Source organism: Pongo abelii, chromosome 18 (genome assembly GCF_028885655.2).
Source record: "Pongo abelii isolate AG06213 chromosome 18, NHGRI_mPonAbe1-v2.0_pri, whole genome shotgun sequence".
Lineage (NCBI taxonomy): Eukaryota > Metazoa > Chordata > Mammalia > Primates > Hominidae > Pongo > Pongo abelii.
Genome location: NC_072003.2, coordinates 44,533,309 through 44,551,305, shown reverse-complemented (window position 1 = coordinate 44,551,305; position 17,997 = coordinate 44,533,309). Strand labels below are relative to the sequence as shown.

At 41.4% G+C, this 17,997-nt stretch overlaps 1 long non-coding RNA gene across 1 annotated transcript; it reads right to left on the bottom strand.

Annotated features, from left to right (window-relative positions):
• Positions 1-250: 250 nt before the first annotated feature.
• On the bottom strand, positions 251-17,633 carry LOC134760389 (uncharacterized). Its single transcript, XR_010137755.1, has 10 exons — positions 17,407-17,633; positions 16,760-16,832; positions 11,546-13,710; positions 11,276-11,430; positions 10,270-10,403; positions 9,388-9,457; positions 7,146-7,234; positions 3,762-3,931; positions 2,902-2,990; positions 251-629 (listed from the first exon to the last, which is right to left on the bottom strand). It is a non-coding gene; the product is annotated as an uncharacterized LOC134760389 (long non-coding RNA).
• Positions 17,634-17,997: the final 364 nt, after the last annotated feature.

Sequence of the window (17,997 nt, the reverse complement as noted above, 5' to 3'; positions counted from 1 at the left end):
GGCGTGCAATATAGAAGAGCCTGCTATGAAACTGAAATTGATTGGACATTTTATAGGAATTGTTAGAGATGATAGTCCTCAAAAGCTTTAAATCTGTGATCTGCAAAATAAAATGTGTTGGAAACCTCTGGACAAATTTTATTTTTTCTACTATATTTGGAATATTTTTCTTCCATTGTTAAGTACACATATGTATTGTACAAAATGTCCAGGAAAATGCCAGACTATAATGAACAATGAGCTATACACATTTATTTATTTGAGATGAAATTACACGTTTATTTGAGACAAAGTTTCACTCTTGTTGCCCAGGCCAGAGTGCGGTGGCATGACCTCAGTTCACTGCAACCTCTGCCTCCAAGGTTCAAGCGATTCTCATGCCTCAGCCTCCCATGTAGGTGGGATTACAGGTGCTAGCCATCACGCCTGGCTAACTTTTTTTATTTTTAGTAAAGACGGGGTTTCACCATGTTGGCCAGGCAAACTCCTGACCTCAGGGGATCCACCTTCCTCGGCCTCCCAAAGTGCTGAAATTACATGCATGAGCCACTGCTCCGGGCCGGGATATACATATTTAATGTTGTTACCAAGCTTCAAGGATCAAAGAAAGATTCCTAAGGAGGGGACATCTGAGAAAAGAAAAAGGTGGGTTCAAATATATATTTTTCTCAGAGTTTTCTGTAGCAATGTTTAATGCTAGAAGAAATGGAATAAATTGACACATGTATGTGCACACTGTATATATAACTAAAGACATATGAAATTGTCTGGAATTATAATGCACAAAGCCAATAGCATTAGTTACTTCTGAAAAATGTACTGGAATTGAAAAGAAGACATCGGTCTTCTTTAAAATTTTAATTTTTTAGATAGAATATGAAACATTAATAATAACCACCCCAACAATAATAACAATGTTGAAGCAACCTCTACCAAGTAATCAGGACAAGGCGACATGATCCAAACAGGTATGTTCAAATTGTTTTTTAACTAGAAGGAAGCAAACACCATTTTCAAATATACAAGGACAGACCCATCTCATGAAATAATTTTGATAAGCAAGAAATGACTGGAGAAGCCATGACTTTTAAAAAATTGATAGTAAGCAACCAATCCATTATAAGATTGTTAGACGATTGTAAAAATGGTTATAGAATTACATGGTTTACAGAATTACATGCTGTAATTCCTCAAGGAGGAATATGGTGGGTGAGTTCTTATATATGTAACATTGATAAATGTGAATGATGTGTTAGAATTTAAATTACACCAAAAGAAGAAGTGTGTTTTTGATGGTGTTATCAGATTAGATTCTTCCAGAAAGGTTGAAGGATCTTTCAGAAAGATTCCAACATGAAGCAAACCAGAGAATAAGGTAATAGAAAGCCATTGTATGTTCCCAGACGGTATGGCAGATTATATCACTCTTAAGAAGCATTTCTTTTTCCCTTCCCCCAGCTGCACGTACTACCCCATTTCATTAATGTTGGACTTGACCATGTGACTGTCTTTGCTGAACGTAGCACTAGCAGACTTGGTTCTGCCATTACTGTGACAAGAATAACAGAAAGCTGACTACTGTTCCTCTTCTTTAGTTCCAAAAGTAAAAATTAAATGGGTGTTAAGAGACAGAATACGGCCAGGCGCAGTGGCTCATGCCTGTAACCCCAGCACTTTGGGAGGCTGAGGTGGGCGGATCACGAGGTCAGGAGATCGAGACCATCCTGTCTAGCAGAGTGAAACCTCGTCTCTACCAAAAATACAAAAAATTAGCCTGGTGTGGTGGCGGGCACCTGTGGTCCCAGCTACTCTGGAGGCTGAGGCAGGAGAATGGCATGAACCCGGGAGGTGGGGCATGCAAAAAAGAAAAAAAAAAGAGAGAGAGAGACAGACAGAATACAAGCCACAGACTAGGAGAAAATATTTGCAAAACACATGTCTGATAAAGGGCTTATATCTAAACTAGATAGAAAATTCTTAACAATTAAAAAACAATTTAAAAGTGAGAAAAATATCTGAATAGGCATCTGAACAAAGAAAATACACAAGGGACGAATCAGCAAATAAAAATATTCTCAGCCAGGCATGGTGGTTCATGCCTTAATCCCAGAATTTTGGGAGGCCAAGGCAGGCAGATCACCTGAGGTCAGGAGTTTGAGACCAGCCTGGCCAACATGGTGAAACCCTGTCTATACTAAAAATATAAAAATTAGCTGGGAGTGGTGGCATGCACCTATAATTGCAGCTACTTGGGAGGCTGAGGCAGGAGAACTGCTTGAGCCCAGGAGGCAGAGGTTGCAGTGAGCAGTGATCACACCATTGCACTCCAGCCCAGGCAACAGAGTGAGACTCCATCTCAAAAGAAAAAAAAATGCAATTTTACAGTAAATACTAAATCTCATTTCTGACGGCCACCCCCCAGTTAGGTGATCCATTTCATATGGTTGGGAGATGTGACACTCAAGGCTGGTACATCAAAACCATTTCTGTGGTTTTTGCTAAAACCACGTGGTTGTTGATTGAGAAATGTACATACTGAGAAGAATGGATGGACTGCATGTTCTCTATGCAGCTATCAGTACACCTCTCTCTAAGCTGGCTTTTGAAAAATATGGAGTGGCTGTGAGTTTGAGGTGATAATACTACCCCCTCTCCAGCAGCTCCTGTGTTGTGGTGCACATATCAGGTGGTCTTTGTAGCCAGTGAAGATAGAATCCAGATTGGAATACATGTTAAAGAAAGGCTGAATCAGGACATGTGCCAAGCTGAAAGACTTTTCCAGTTCTGTACAACTGAGCCTCAACAGTGTCTGTTATGACAAAATTGTTCTCCAAACATTAATTTGTGGTCTGCTCCCATACACTACAAATAATGAACTATGTGTCCATCTTTGACACTTACTGTGTTCCACCAAGAGGGACACCTCCGAAAGCCAGAAAATGTTTATTTCACACTGAAGTCCAAGTGGCCTCACAAATATTTTCCAGATCCTAACAAAGAAAATAATCTGCGTTGAAGATCATGTATTCAATTATTTTAGCAACTATTTCTTACATGTTTCCTTTGTCTAAAAGACTGAGCTAGGTGCTGAGGAGATGATGTTATTCCCATCCTTAGAGCTTGTGCTCCAGAGAATATAGATAAGGAGAGGGACATCACATTACCATCTGCACAAGGGGTGTGGGAAACCATAGAGTTAAGGGACTGCTATTTATGAGTAATCTGCAGAGTGGAGGAAAGCTTTCCAGAAGAAGCCAGCCCAGGGGAGCTGTGGGCAAGCATTCCAAGCACAAGCATTCACAGTGATGTGGGCCAGACACTTCTTCTGTAAGGTCCTAAGAGCAGACTGAGCACACAGTTTGTATGTAACCAGGCAGTGGACAAGCCATGCGCAACTCAGAGGAGCTTTTTTTTTTTTTTTTTTTTTTTTTTTTTTTTGTAAAGGAGTTATGCTCTTGTTGCCTAGGCTGGAGTGCAAGGGCATGATCTTGGCTCACCACAACCTCCGCCTCCTGGGTTCAAGTGATTCTCCTGCCTCAGCCTCCCAAGTAGCTGGGATTATAAGCACGTACCACCACGCCCAGCTAATTTTGTATTTTTTAGAAGAGATGGAGTTTCTCCATGTTGGCCAGGATGGTCTTTATATCCTGACCTCATGATCTGCCCACCTAGGCCTCCCAAAATACTAGATTACAGGTGTGAGCTGCCACACCTGGCCAAGATTGAAATCTTAATGAGAGAAAAGCAGTTTGGAAACTTACCTGTTTTTTATTCAAAGCCCATCCTCTCCTTCCTGTTCATGAATGGCAGGCATCCTGTGGTGACTAAAGAAGGGCCTACCAGCTAAGGGACTTCATCGGCCCAAGGAGAAGCTTCCACAGGAGCTCCAGCAGGTTCCTTGGAAAATGTGACAGTGCCGGGCCATGGTGCCCTGTTCAGAAATAGAAGACTCAGATTTAGTAAAGCCAGTAGTGTAATGTGAAATTTGTTTAAAAAATCCTTAACCAAAACATTTCATTTCATAAGACCAATGTATTCCATCAATAGTTTTTTACTGTATGTTCATACTTATGGCATTAAGAATCAGCGTGATTGGCCAGTGATGAGCATCTGGTTTGTCAATTTTAGTGGCAAAGCTTTCCAGAATCTACAACTCTAGTCACCAAAATCAAGAATGTCTTTCTTTTCTCTTTTTGCCTAAAAAAAGGGACTGATTTATGAAAAGCAATATGTTAATAAATAGCACAACTTATGTTCATAGCATTGCCACTTTTAGCCACAAATTAAGAGTCAGGATTAAGGAAAACTTACCTAAGTTTTCCCAGGCTATTTAAAAAATTTTTTTCTATAAAAATAAATGTTAAATTCTTCTTTTGGGGTAGTCTGAATTAAGTTGCTGCTAATTGGAAAGGACTATTAGATCTTAAGATGAACTGACAATTTTATAAAATAAATAGACTACCTTTCTACTATTAGAAAGTTCTAATAATGAGTTCTATTATTATAATAATACTTCTCAATTCCCTTTTAAAATATTATTAATATCTTGGCATTTTCAGACTTAATCTGAAAATGTTTTAAATATCAAAATAGACGTATCCAAAGTTTACAACAAGGGTGTGCAATCATGATGGACCCACTTCCTCAAACATGAGGGACCAACCCAACTCATACCCATCACACCCTCAGCATGTGGGAAAGTTAAACTATACAGGAACCATGGCTGGATACAAAAATCTGTAGGTGTCCCTGACATAAAATGCCATAGTATTTGCCTGCATCCTGGACACACCCTCCAATATCCTTCAAATTATCTCTAGATTACTCACAATACCTAATACAATGGAAATGCTACATAAATGGTTGTTACACTTTATTGCATAAAGAATAATGACAAGAAAAAAGCTTGTACGTGTTCAGTACAGATGCAAACATCCTTTTTTTTTCTGGAATATTTTTGATCTGATGTTGGTAGAAAGTGAGGATGCAGGACCCACAGATAAAGGGGACTGACTGTATTTAACACACACACACATTTTCTTTTGCCTGAGTAAAAACAAAATTGTACTCGTAACACAGCTAAAGGAAGTCAACAAAACTGTTCTTCCCATTCAACCTCAAATTGATAGAGATGACCTTCGAAATCCACATAGAACTTATTTCCTTAATGCTCACTACATTTTAATCATTAGAACTAATAGTCAAATAAGTTGCCCTTACTAATAAATCCAAATTAAAAAAACACAGAAACGACACTTTATTTCTTCAATAATTATTAGTGAAAACCTACTTTGCATTATATACTGTTAAACCATCAGTGACATATTAATAAGCAAAAGATAAAAACTCCTGCCTCCTAAAATTTACAGTAGAGCAGCACTTTATTTTACTGAATAAACACATCCTTGAAAATCTGTATGAAGATTAGGGATGCTCCTACGACATGCATGAAAGTTTCCGGAAGGTTCATGTTCAAGCAGCTTGCTAAAGCAGAGGAAACTTCCACATGTCTTTCTTACAAACTGTCACAAGACACACCTAAAATTTCAACTCAGGAAATAAAGTCAGCTTTTGATTAGTCTTCACTTAAGAATGTCTTCCCTTGATCCAGTAATGTGAAGGCAAATAAAACATTGTAATTTATACCAAAATAAAAATTCTGAATAGATCATTTTTCCATGATTCAGTGTCTTGTTCATCTGTTTAATAAATAAGTCAGTTACTCTTCAACTTCTGTCATACTCTCAAAAGTCATGAGCAATCCAGAAAGATCCATCTCTCGTATTTATTTTTATTTTTTAAAAAATTCACTACACTGAGGCCAGGTGCGGTGGCTCATGCCTGTAATCCCAGCACTTTGGGAGGCTGAGGTGGGAAGGTCATGAGGTCAGGAGATCGAGACCAGCCTGGGCAACATGGTGAAACCCCGTCTCTACTAAAAATACAAAAAGTAGCCAAATGTGGTGGCACACACCTGTGGTCCCAGCTACTTGGGAGGCTGAGGCAGGAGAATTGCTTGAACCCAGGGGGCAGAAGTTGCAGTGAGCTGAGATCACACCACTGCACTCCAGCCTGGGTGACAGAACAAGACTCCATCTCAAAAAAAGAAAAAGAAAAAAGAAAAATTTACTAGAAGGGATTAAAAACAGATTTGACCAAGCAGAGGAAAGAATTAGCAAATCTGAAGACAAAACAATGGAAATAATCCTGTGTCAGAAACAGAAAGAAAATGGTTGAAGGAATATCAACTGACCCTAAGGGACCTGTGGGACAAAATCAAGTGGACCAACAACAGTTTGTAAGAATCACAGAACAGACAGAGGGAATAAAAGACTATTTGAAGAAATAATGAAAATCTAAGAAACTTCCCAAATTTGATTTAAAACATTAAAACATCATAAATATACAGGGCTTGGCATGGTGGCTCCCACCTCTAAACTCAATGCTTTGGGAGGCCAAGGTGGAAGAGTTGTTTCAGGCCAGGAATTCAAGATCAGTCTGGGAAACATAGTGAGACCCTGTTTCTATGAAAAAATCATAATTAAAGTTAAAAGCTGGTATGGTGGTGTGCATGTACAATCTCAGCTACTCTGGAGGCTCACATGAAAGGATTGCTTGAGCCCTTTCAGCCTGGGTGACTGAGTGAGACCCTGTCTTTTTTTTCTCTTGTTTTGAGACAGAGTTTCACTCTTGTTGCAATGGTGAAATCTCAGCTCACTGCATCCTCTGCCTCCTGGGTTCAGGCGATTCTCTCGCCTCTGCCTCCCGTATAGCTGGGATCACAGGCATGTGCCACCATGCCCAGCTAATTTTGTATTTTTAGCAGAGACGTGGTTTCTCCATGTTGGTCAGGCTGGTCTCAACCTCCCAACCTCAGGTGATCCGCTGGTCTCAGCTGGCCTCCCAAAGTGCTGGGATTATAGACATGAGCCACTGCACCTGGCCATGAGACCCTGTCTCTACAAAAACTTGCTGTCACAAAAACCAAGAAGCTCAACAAACTCAAAATAGGATAAATTCAAAGTATCTCACTCAAGACAGTTTATAATCAAGGTATCAAAAGACAAAGAATCTTGAATGAAACAAGGGAGAAGTACTGCTCACATACAAAGGATCCTCAGTCAGATTATCAGTAGATTTCTTACCAGAAACCTTGGAGGCCGGAAGGCAGTAGGGTTGATTAATTCAAAGTACTGAGTGGGGAAATCCTTTCAACTACGAATCTTAGATCTGACTGTTAGGGTTGAAAGGTGTCCACCAAAGTTCATGTCAAAACAAACAAAAAATCATTATGAGATTTATGCATAGAGATTTTTTCTTTCTTTCTTTCTTTTTTTTTTTTTTTTAAGCCCATCGGCTATCATTAGTGTTAGTGTATTTTATGTGTGGTCCAGGACAATTCTTCCAATGTGGTTCAAAGAAGCCAAAACATTGAATAACCCCGATAAATGTACTTAACATTACTGAACTGTACACTTAAAAATGATTAGATGGTAAAGTTTATGTTATATATATTTTATAATTTAAAATTAAAAATATATTTAATATGTGCAAAACAGAGATGTACAGAATAAAGCAAAAAAGTAAGAATTCTTTTAGTAAATACTGGAAAAGTTGGTCTAAGTGAGAAAAAAGTAACCCACATGCAAAACTCACATCATAGTTTATAAAACTATAACAGTATTAGAAGAAAATGCTGGGTGGTGGGGAAACCACAGATGGTCCTGACCACTGAAGAAATGGAGCAGAGGACAATGACCAATTCTAATAGGTGAATAATATTTATGTAATAATAGGTAATAAGATACACGTAAAAGAAAAAAAGAACACAATGGGAGAATTCTGAAGCAGGCAAAACTCTTAAAATCCAACTCTACAAATAACTTACACAAATATAAAGCTGATACCTAAAATTCCCTTGATACTTTTATTTTTAGGACTTTTCCTTTTTAGTTAAGGAGCACTTTCAACACCTGATAGCACCATGCACCTGACACTCCCTGCAGTTGACATCAGTTGGCCGGGGGCAGGGGAGGGACCCTCCCTTTTTCCTTTCCTTTCTTTCCTTTTTTTTTTTTGAGACAGAGTCTTGTTCTGCCACCCAGGCTAGAGTCCAGTGGTGAGATCTTGGCTGACTGCAACCTCTGTCTCCTGGGTTTAAGCAATTCTCCTGTCTCAGCTCCCAAGTAGCTGGGATTACAGGTGCATGCCACCAGGTCCAGCTAATTTTCGTATTTTTTTAGTAGAGACGGGTTTCACCATGTTGGCCAGGCTGGTCTCAAACTCCTGACCTTGTGCTCTGCCTGCCTTAGCTTCCCAAAGTGCTGAGATTACAGGTGTGAGCCACTGCACCCGGCCACCTCTATTTCTTATACACAGTAATATTATAACAAGAAAGATATCAATTTGCTTAATATGTAGCTTGTTTCTGAGTTCTGTAGATGTCACTCAATAAGATAAGAAAGCTACTGATCTCATCAAATCAAGAACACAATACAGTTCCCTCAGGTATCAAAAATTACATGGCCTCAAAACATGGGAAAGATAATATTTTATGAAATGGTGTATTTTAAGGCTGACCTACAGATAGGAGTTTTTTCCCCAAGCAATAAAGCTTTGATGCAGATGTTCATTCCACATCCTGTCCTGATCCTCAGCTGCCAGAGGCCAGCCTGCACTTGCCTTCACACTATGCCTTCCTTCATGGCTTCAGGCTAAGATTGCCAGGAGGCTTCTGTAAATGTGGTCATCTTATGGATGAAACACTTTTTTTGTTAGTTTTGTTTGTGTTTTAGAGACAGGGTCTCACTGTCATCCATCCTGGAGTGCAGTGGCATGATCATAGCTTTCTGCAACCTCCAACTCCTAAGCTCAAGTGATCCTCCCAACTCAGCCTCCTGTGCAGGTAATTTTTAATTTTTTTGTAGAGGGTCTTGCTATTGCTGTCTAGGCTGGTGTCAAACTCCTGGTTTCAAGTAACCCTTATGCCTTGGCTTCCAAAAGTGCTGAGATTACAGGAGTGCGCCATCATACCCAGCTCAGATTCAATATTTCTTTTTTTTTTCCTTTTTGAAAAAAAAGTGCAGTGGTGCAATCTCAGCTCACTGTAACCTCTGCCTCCCAGGTTCAAGTGATTCTTCTGCCTCAGCCTCCTGTGTAGCTGGGACTACAGGCACGCGGCACCATGCCCAGCTCATTTTTGTGTTTTTAGTAGAGATGGGGTTTCACCATGTTGGCAAGAATGGTCTCAATCTCTTGACCTCGTGATCCACCCACCTCGGCCTCCCAAAGTGCTGGGATTACAGGCATGAGCCACTGCACATGGCCCAGATTAAATATTTCTTTAGAAGATGGACTAGAAATGGGTCATCCAAAATTTTTACTTACCTATGAAGAATTCCAATCTTCTAAACCTTTTAGAACTCAATCAGAACTTGAGAACTTCTTTCAGTAGGTGCTGTGATTCAATAACCAGAATTCTGTTTTAGTTTATAGTTCTACAAGTATTTCCATCATTTTCCTACTAAATTACATGAAGGGAGTTGCCTGCATATGAGCTGCACCACCGAGCAGCATGCCTGTCAGTGAGAAGGTGCCTGACAATTCTCAGTTAAAATGTCCTGACCAAGTTTCCCCAGAAATTTGTGAGTACTCAACTGTATTAAAACTAAATATATTATTTTTAATGACAAATAGTCACTAATTAGTAAAATGATTACTGGGCTATAATAGAACAAGTCCTTAGCCCAAAATTAAATGGCCACAGATTGATACAAAGCTTATCAACTATCACATATCACATTTTGACAAAAATCAAGAAGACTAATGGATTATCTCTTCTTCTTTTTCTTCTGTGAGACAGGGTCTTGCTCTGTCACCCAGGCTGGAGTGCAGTGGCACAATCACAGTTCACTGCAGCCTCCACCTCCTGGGCCCAAATGATCCTCCAACCTCAGCCTCCCAGGTAGCTGGGACCACAGTCGCATGCCACCATTCCCAGTTTGTGTGTGTGTGTGTGTGTGTGTGTGTGTGTGTGTGTGTGTGTGTGTGTGTGTGTGTGTGTGTGTGTGCATGCTTGTGTGCATGTGTAGAGTCTCCCTATGATGCCTAGGCTGGTCTCAAACTCCTGGGCTCAAGCAATTCTCCCTCTTTGGCCTCCCAAAATGCTGGGATTACAGGCATGAGCTAAATCATACTAAATAAATTGTATTTTAAAAGTAAAGTCAAAGGTAGAATTTAAGAACAAAGAAATTCTATTTCTATACTTACTAGTCTCAGGAAGACAGACAACATGGCCTTCCTAAGCCTCTTCCTGAATCTTTTCAGAAGAGTGTGAGTCATGAGAAATCAGAGCTGTTATTTTCTGGTTGAAACTAACACTTTAGGCTACCGTTTTCATTTGCCTGTTGAAAGGATAACTTAGCTGTATTAATCATTTAAATTAAAATTAAACATTTTGAAGGGGAAAACATGGGGAGCAGACAACATCTACCTTACTCAAGGAGGCAGGTAATCAGTGTAAAAGGAATGAGAAATCACCATTGGAACCATGGGTTTAACCAATGTTTCCAAGAGGCTTCAGCAATGATGCTGAAACCAGCTCGTGAAGGTTGCCGGAGAATAAGATGTTCACAGTGCTTTGATGTCTCATCCCACAGATGACTAATAAAAAAAGGGAAAAGCTACTTCACGAAGAGATGTCCAGTTGATACTACCTCAACCCAAATTATTAAACATAACATCAACAATCATGGGACAAACAGACTCAAACATCCCGTGTGAGGGGTTAAGTACACAACCCTGCCTAATCTGAATTAGGCATTATTTCCTGTTTAATCTGGATACACTCATGAGAACACTGTTTAATCTATTCTTGCCAAAATGCTCAAACTATTCTAGTCAGGAGAAGAAAAAAGCAATCAGATATATCTAGATTATGGATCATTCTACAAAACAAAGAGCCTAGATTTTTCAAAATGTTTCATGTATTGAAAGAAGTACTCTAAAGTAAAAGAATAGAGACATGATAACCAAAGGCAAGGTTAATCTTTGATTAATCTGTGGATTTAAAACAAAAATAAAGAACATTTTGGAGACAATTAGATAAATCTGAATATGGGCTGTACATCAAATTACTGTATTACAGTTAGATGGTAGAACTGTAATTATGTAGAAATATGTCATTATTCACAAGAGATAAATGCTGAAATGTTGGGGTAAAATATCATGCTCTCTGCAACTTACTTTCAAATGATTCAGAGAAGAAAGTACTTACGGAAAGAGAAAGAAAATGCAAGGTGGCAAATGCTAGCCACTGGTTGATCTGAATAAAGAATATGTAGATGTCCATTGTCTTTGCCTTTTAATTTTCTGTAGGCAAGAGAAAGATAGGAAGGAGGTAAGGTGCAGGCATTTCTTATCAATTCATACCTGTAAAAAACAGAGTTAAAAGAAAAGCAAAGGATTAAAATTCATGTAAACACCCAGTGAGATTAATCATAATTTTCTGTCAAATTTCTGAAAAGCTATTAAGACTGTAACATACCTGACTAGGATCACTTGTAGGTAACTTAAAGTATTTTTTCTGTAGGTTCCAGTCCTTCTACTTCATATGTTTTATTCCATCATTCCTGGAATTGCCAGTTGTTCAAAATAAACCTCTAAATGATCATTGTAAGACATTTCATCATCAACATCATCCTTTGATAAAATTAATAAAAAATGAAACAGGCTCTAAAGTAGCAACTAAACAATAAATTGTTTGTAATAAAAAGGGCTAAGACATAAATGAATCAATAAAATTAAGAAAAATAAAATGGCTGTAAGGTAGTGACTAAACAATAAGTAACTTGTAATAAAAAAGACTAAGACATGAATGAGTCAATAAAATTAAGAAAAAAATTAAGCAGGCTTTAAAGCACTGACTAAACACTTTGTAATAAAAAATACCCATCAGACATAAATGAGTCAATAAAGTGTACAATTTATTTTTTTGGAGATAGAGTCTTGTTCTGTTGCTTAGAATGAATGCAGTGGTGTGATCTCAGCTCACTGCAATCTTCAACTCTCAGGCTCAAGCCATCCTCCCATCTCAGCCTCCTGAGTAACTGGGACTACATGCATGCACCACTGCACCTGGATAATGTTTTTTTTTTTTTTTTGGTAGAGATTGGGTTGCCCCATGTTGTCCACGCTGGTCTCATACTCCTGGACTCAAGCGTTCCACCTGCTTTGGCCTTTCAAAGTTCTAGGATTACAGGCGTGAGGCACCTCACCTGGCCTCTTTTTATATTTGACATGAGAAAACTATTATAACTTCAGTCAATTGTAAGTCATTATAAAAAAAATTAACCTCTTTGAGAGGACAGGACAGAAAGATCCTGACATGTTACCAAAGCTTAGGGTAGGATAAATGTGTCATCACAAATGAATGGGAAGAGAGCAGGCCATTCAGAAAATGGTGAGGCAAATGGTTACCTCTATCAGAAAAGTACAGATGAGCCTATCCTAAGAGAAGTAAAACGAATAAAGGGAGGAAGGGAGGAGGGAGGGGGGGAGAGAGAGAGAGACTGCAGAAGGTTTCAATGTTATAACACCCAGCTCAGCAAGGACAAGATAAAACAAGAGCTCTCAGTCATGGTCTAAGCTGGCACTGCCTTTTTAAGAGGTTAATTTTGCAATTAGCATTAACAGTCTCAAAAACACTCATCACCTTTGACTTAGCCATTTCACCTACAATAATCTAGCATATGAAAACACTCAAAGATCGGATACATTTAGGTCAATAATTCTTTATCCATCAATTACACAATCACAAAAAATTTAAAAACTCTTTTGGCAGCAAAATCTGTCCTCAATAAATGTGATACTATTTACAGTTTCTATTTATGCCACTCAGCTGGCCTTTAAAGCCATGCATACTTTTAATGACAGTAGCCCCAGCCTACTTCTCTGGGCTTATTTACCAATGCAGCCTCCCACAGATGCTGTAAACCTGACACAGAAATTCCCTGGATCTTCCCAAAACACTGCCCACATGCCTCACAGCAGCATCTTTGATGATACTGTTTCTGCTCCCTGACACGTCCTCCTTCTCCCACATCTAAGGCCTGGCACAGGCCCCATCTCTTTTCATAAAGCTTCAGCCATACCTGCCTCAGAGGTAAATTTCTGACCCCCATGATTTCCAGGCTCGTTTTGGTGCTGCTGGGTGTACATAACACGATCTGAAATGTGGTTCTGCATCTCTTCTTTGCACCTGGTTGAGGTTTCAGAGAGCAGAGGCTAAATATTTCATGGCTCCCTCACTTTCTAAACACAGTGCTGTATATTGAGTGGCACCTCTAGGTGACTACTTTGTACCCTAAATGTTAAATTGAGGGATGAGTGAAACCATATCAGGATTAATATACAGAAACAAATTTTTGAATTCCATCACTTAATAGAAGTGGCCATTTGAATGTTGGCATGTAGGAAGAAAAGAGGAGGACAAAGGAACCCCAAAAGTTGGCATCATAACTACTGCCACAAAAAAGGAGAATAAAGCAGGGTGGCAAGGTAAAGACCAGGGAAACGCAGGTCACTGCAGGACAGAAGAGTCTTCCAAGCTTGTCAGAAATGAAGTTTCTCATTTTCCAATAAACTAGTGTGGCATACGTCACTGTTTAGAGTCTTGTCTTCAAAGTGTTTTCCAGCATCAAGGACAACAATCTACAAGACATGAAATGGTGAGAAAAAGCAGCACACTCATGACTCTGAAGAGCACAGCATAAGGCTACAAAAAGGACCAAGCACCTCCTCAACCTGCAATGTACTCAGTGTCTGAAATCACAAGTTAGGTGATGAAGGGCTGGTAGTTTCACGTGAATTAATAACTTTCCTTCTTGCCCCCATGTTATCTCCCTCACCTGACCCACCCAATAAAACATCCTTAAAAGGCTCCTCTCAAATTCCTTGCAAATATTAGGCTTCTCTCAAATTGCTTGCACGTGCTTGGAGAAGCTCACAGTACAGTTAGTGCACTAATACACAACTGAACTTGAGCAACATGAGGCTTACAAGAGAGCAAAGACAACAGCAAAGCTGAGCCCAGCAGCCATCACCTAAAGAACTCTTCACTCATTACATTGGATTAAATGATTTCTCTGGAACCAGGACCACAGAATCCTGAAGGACACACAGCTGGTGGCTAAGGATTCAAGGCCTGGAGTGAAAATGTAACATTTCCCTCCAAGTGCTTATTTCTGCTATAAACTGGTTTAGTTCTGCAATGAACAACTAGATTTCTAACTGATATTAATATTAATAAACTTTTTTTCTAAAAGACAGGGTCTTGCTCTATCACCCAGGCTGGAGTGCAGTGGTGCAGTCATGGCTTACTGCAGCCTCAACCTCCCAGACTCAAGCAATCCCCCTGCCTCAGCCTGGGCAGTAGCTAGGACTACAGATGGATGCCACCATGCCCAGCTAATTAAAAAAATTGTTTTTTTAGGGATGAGTTCTCACTATGTTGCCCAGGCTAGTCTTAAACTTCTGGGATCAAGCAATCCTCCTGCCTTGGTCTTCTAAACTGCTGAGATTACAGGCAGTAGCCACTGCACCAGGCCATTAGCACTTATATACGTAAAATACATACAGAATATAAACCACTACAAAACATTACCATACTATGGATTTGTTTTAAAAATGAGGTAAAAGTCATTAAGAAAATGAAAGCATGAAAGAAGTCTATTAAAATTACAAAAATTCAAAACTGAGTAAACGAGACTTCGGAAGGAATGAAAACAATTGGAAAATAACTTCAGGAAAAAATGTAAAATAGAAAAAACACAAGAACAATTTGTGCACTCTAAAAAACAGAGGTTAAAGTCAGGAAAAAAAATTTTTTTTTAAGACGAAGTCTCACTCTGTCGTCAGGCTGGAATGTAGTGGCATGATCTTGGCTCACTGCAACCTCTGCCTCCTGGGTTCAAGCGATTCTCCTGCCTCAGCCTCCCGAGTACCTGAAACTACAAGCGTGCACCACCACGCCTAGCTAATTTTTGTAGTTTTAGTAGAGACGGGGTTTCACCTTGTTGGCCAGGCTGGTCTCAAACTCCCGACCTCAGGTGATCCACCCACCTCGGCCTCCTAAAGTGCTGGGATTACAGACATGAGCCACCGTGCCCAGCCAGGAAAATATTTAAAAACAAGTTAAGCAAAGATTATAAAAGTTTTTGGAGTAACACAGTTCCCAAAATGATCATGATCCACATCAATCTGAGCCATGTTGACATCCCCACATCAGGGCCCTTCCTGGTGTTCAAGGAATTTGCAACACAGACAGAGGTGCAAGGGTCACTGGGGAGGCACAGAGGTGGAGGGAGGAGGGGCTCCTTGGGGTCGTGCAGGTCTCAGAGAGGTCTTTGGGCACTGGAAGGTGACCTTGGGCCCCTGAGCTCCTGACAGTCAGGTCTACTCCGATGTCAAGGCACTGAACCCTGTGTGCTGCTCTCTGCTGAGGGGTTATCTGTCCACGGAGATTGTCTGTAAGTGTCATGGAGGAAGAACTGAACCTGGGCACTCACACGGGCACCTTCAGGGGGCTGGTTCCCTGGAGAGCAAAGCAGACACAGAGAAATGGGGGAATTTCAAGGATTCCAGGATCCACAGGCAGAGTCTGATGCCCCTGCGCCCTAAGAGGAGCAAGAGCGCTCATAACACAGGGTGGGGGTGGTGACCCTGCCTTGCCACCCAGATCCTCTGTGCCATCCAGACAGAAGAGCTGCACGTTGAATATGCATAGCTTCCTGGAGCACGTCATTGTTACTGCCTAATAAGACCTCGTCTTTCTAGCATCCCCACTGGACCTTTCTTTGCATTGTAATTTTTAAAATTATGCTTTGGTAAGACATAAATTTCTCATGTTCATATATTGTAGCATAAAAGGGGTACAGAAGACATACATTTGAGAGTGAAAAGCAGTGTATATGTACACACACACACATTCATATGTGTACCTTATTTCAAGATTGAAAAATATATTTAAAAAACAGAGGCTCCCTAAATCATGCCCTCAACCCCTCCCAGGTGAGCATCATCCTGAAATGTCTTCAGGGGTTTGTTTGGTTGGCATTTGGCACAGATACAGAACAACTGATGCCCAAGTCAGTGCTGTCTACGTACAGAAGCCTCCAACCTCATCTTGAAAAATGGGGCCATGAGGCCATCCCAGACCCCGACAGAGGCTGAAGGATCCCTGGGATTGGAGGCCCACAGGCCCCCACAGAAGCTGAAGGACCCCTGGCACTAGGCACATTTCAGTGCTTCTTGGATCCTGCCATGTCCTCTGCTTGATGCCAGGACTGACTGAGTGCCCGCTGGCCTGCAATACTGGGCCGAGTGGGCTGCTTGCTTGTGTGACAAGTAACTGGGGGTGCCTCCATCCCTCTCACACCTTTCCCAGAAGGCCTGAACTAGGGGGGATTCATGTCAGCCCTAGTGTCTCCTCAGGATGAACTAGTGATGCTCCCTGTTGGCCTCAAGAGGCTGGGAGGACAGAGCTAGGTCCCCCCAAATGAGATGGTGGTGAGCTGAAGTGTCACTGCAGACAAATAACAGAGTGCACAGCCCTTGGAATCCAGCACATGGTGGTCTGAGCAGCACCTCAGTGTCTCCCTCACTACACAGCCTGTGGAGGGCTCAGCCCAGCAGGCTCAGGGGCTGCTATGGATTGCGTGTCTGTTTCCTGGAGGATGTTCTCAGGGCATCCTTCACTTACCTTCAGAGGTCTCTAAAATAAACAAAAAATGTCCCAACAGTTCATGGCATTCTTCCTGGGCTTCCTGGTTTTCCTGTTGGGACAACAAGAAAGTGAGTGTAGCCATGAAGAACATGGGCACTTGTCTGCTTCCCTCATCATTCTGCCTACTGCACACTCACACTTCCTCTTCCACTTTTGTCTTTTCTGTTGCTTCTTCTGCAGGTGCAGAGGAAGGAATTGCTGACATCTGTGAGAAAGAGAACAATTGTGCATGTCCAGAGACACCAGTGCAAGAAAAGTCCTATCTGTTAAGGGGGTGCCCAGAGCAGACCGGATGTCACTGGGGGGCCCTCCAGCAGGGTGGGGTCCAGTTCTTCTGACCCCAGCCCAGCCCCCTCCCTGGACCCCGAAGGGTTGTTCAGCAAGATTGAAAGCTGCAACCTGAGGGCCAGTGAACAGGGCAATGCCAAGGCAGTGGGCAGGAGGGCTGGAGAGGGATTTTATTGACACTGAAGACCCAAGAACCTCAACTGTGGGATGAGACCAGGTTCTTCAGGAGAACAATCACAAGAGAGGGAGAGAGGAAAAGGACCAGAGCTTAAAAAGGAGCTCATCAGTTAGAAAGAGGATAAAAGACAGAGAGCATATAAGAGGAGATCAATTACCTGCTGGTGGCCGCCTGTAATGGTGGTCTTCCAATTCTGTGAAGCAAGCATCAGAGTGTCTAGATGAGCAGTGGTGATGGGGTGGCCATAAGAAGTAAAGGGGAGAGTTAGAGTCGAGAGAACCACTCAGACCCTGCTCTTCCAGGGCTGTGGAGCCAACCCCAGAGCCTCTGATGTGCTCATTTCTGGAGCCTTCTCCACAGCCTGTATCGTTTCTTCTGTGGTATGAGGGAGGGACCTCTGACTTCCCACATACTTTCTCAGCCCTCACATTCCATAACTGAGCCAAGGGAGGGGAAGCCGTGTCATTCTGTTTCTCCAAGAGGCAGCCACCCTCTTCACAATGTTGTGCATGACGTGGAATTCCCTCCCTCCTCCTCCTGTAGGACCTGCTTCTGTTCCCTCATGAATCCCATTTCCTTTCTCCATGTGGACCTTCACCAGTCCTACTGTTCTCCAAATAAGAACATTGGAAAGAAGGTCAAGGCTGCACTGCCAGGGCCTACAATGAACCGACGGATCTCACCCTGGGTCGGCAGCACCTCCCAAAGGCCTGGGGTTGTGTTGGGGCCTGTGGGAGGCAATGATGGC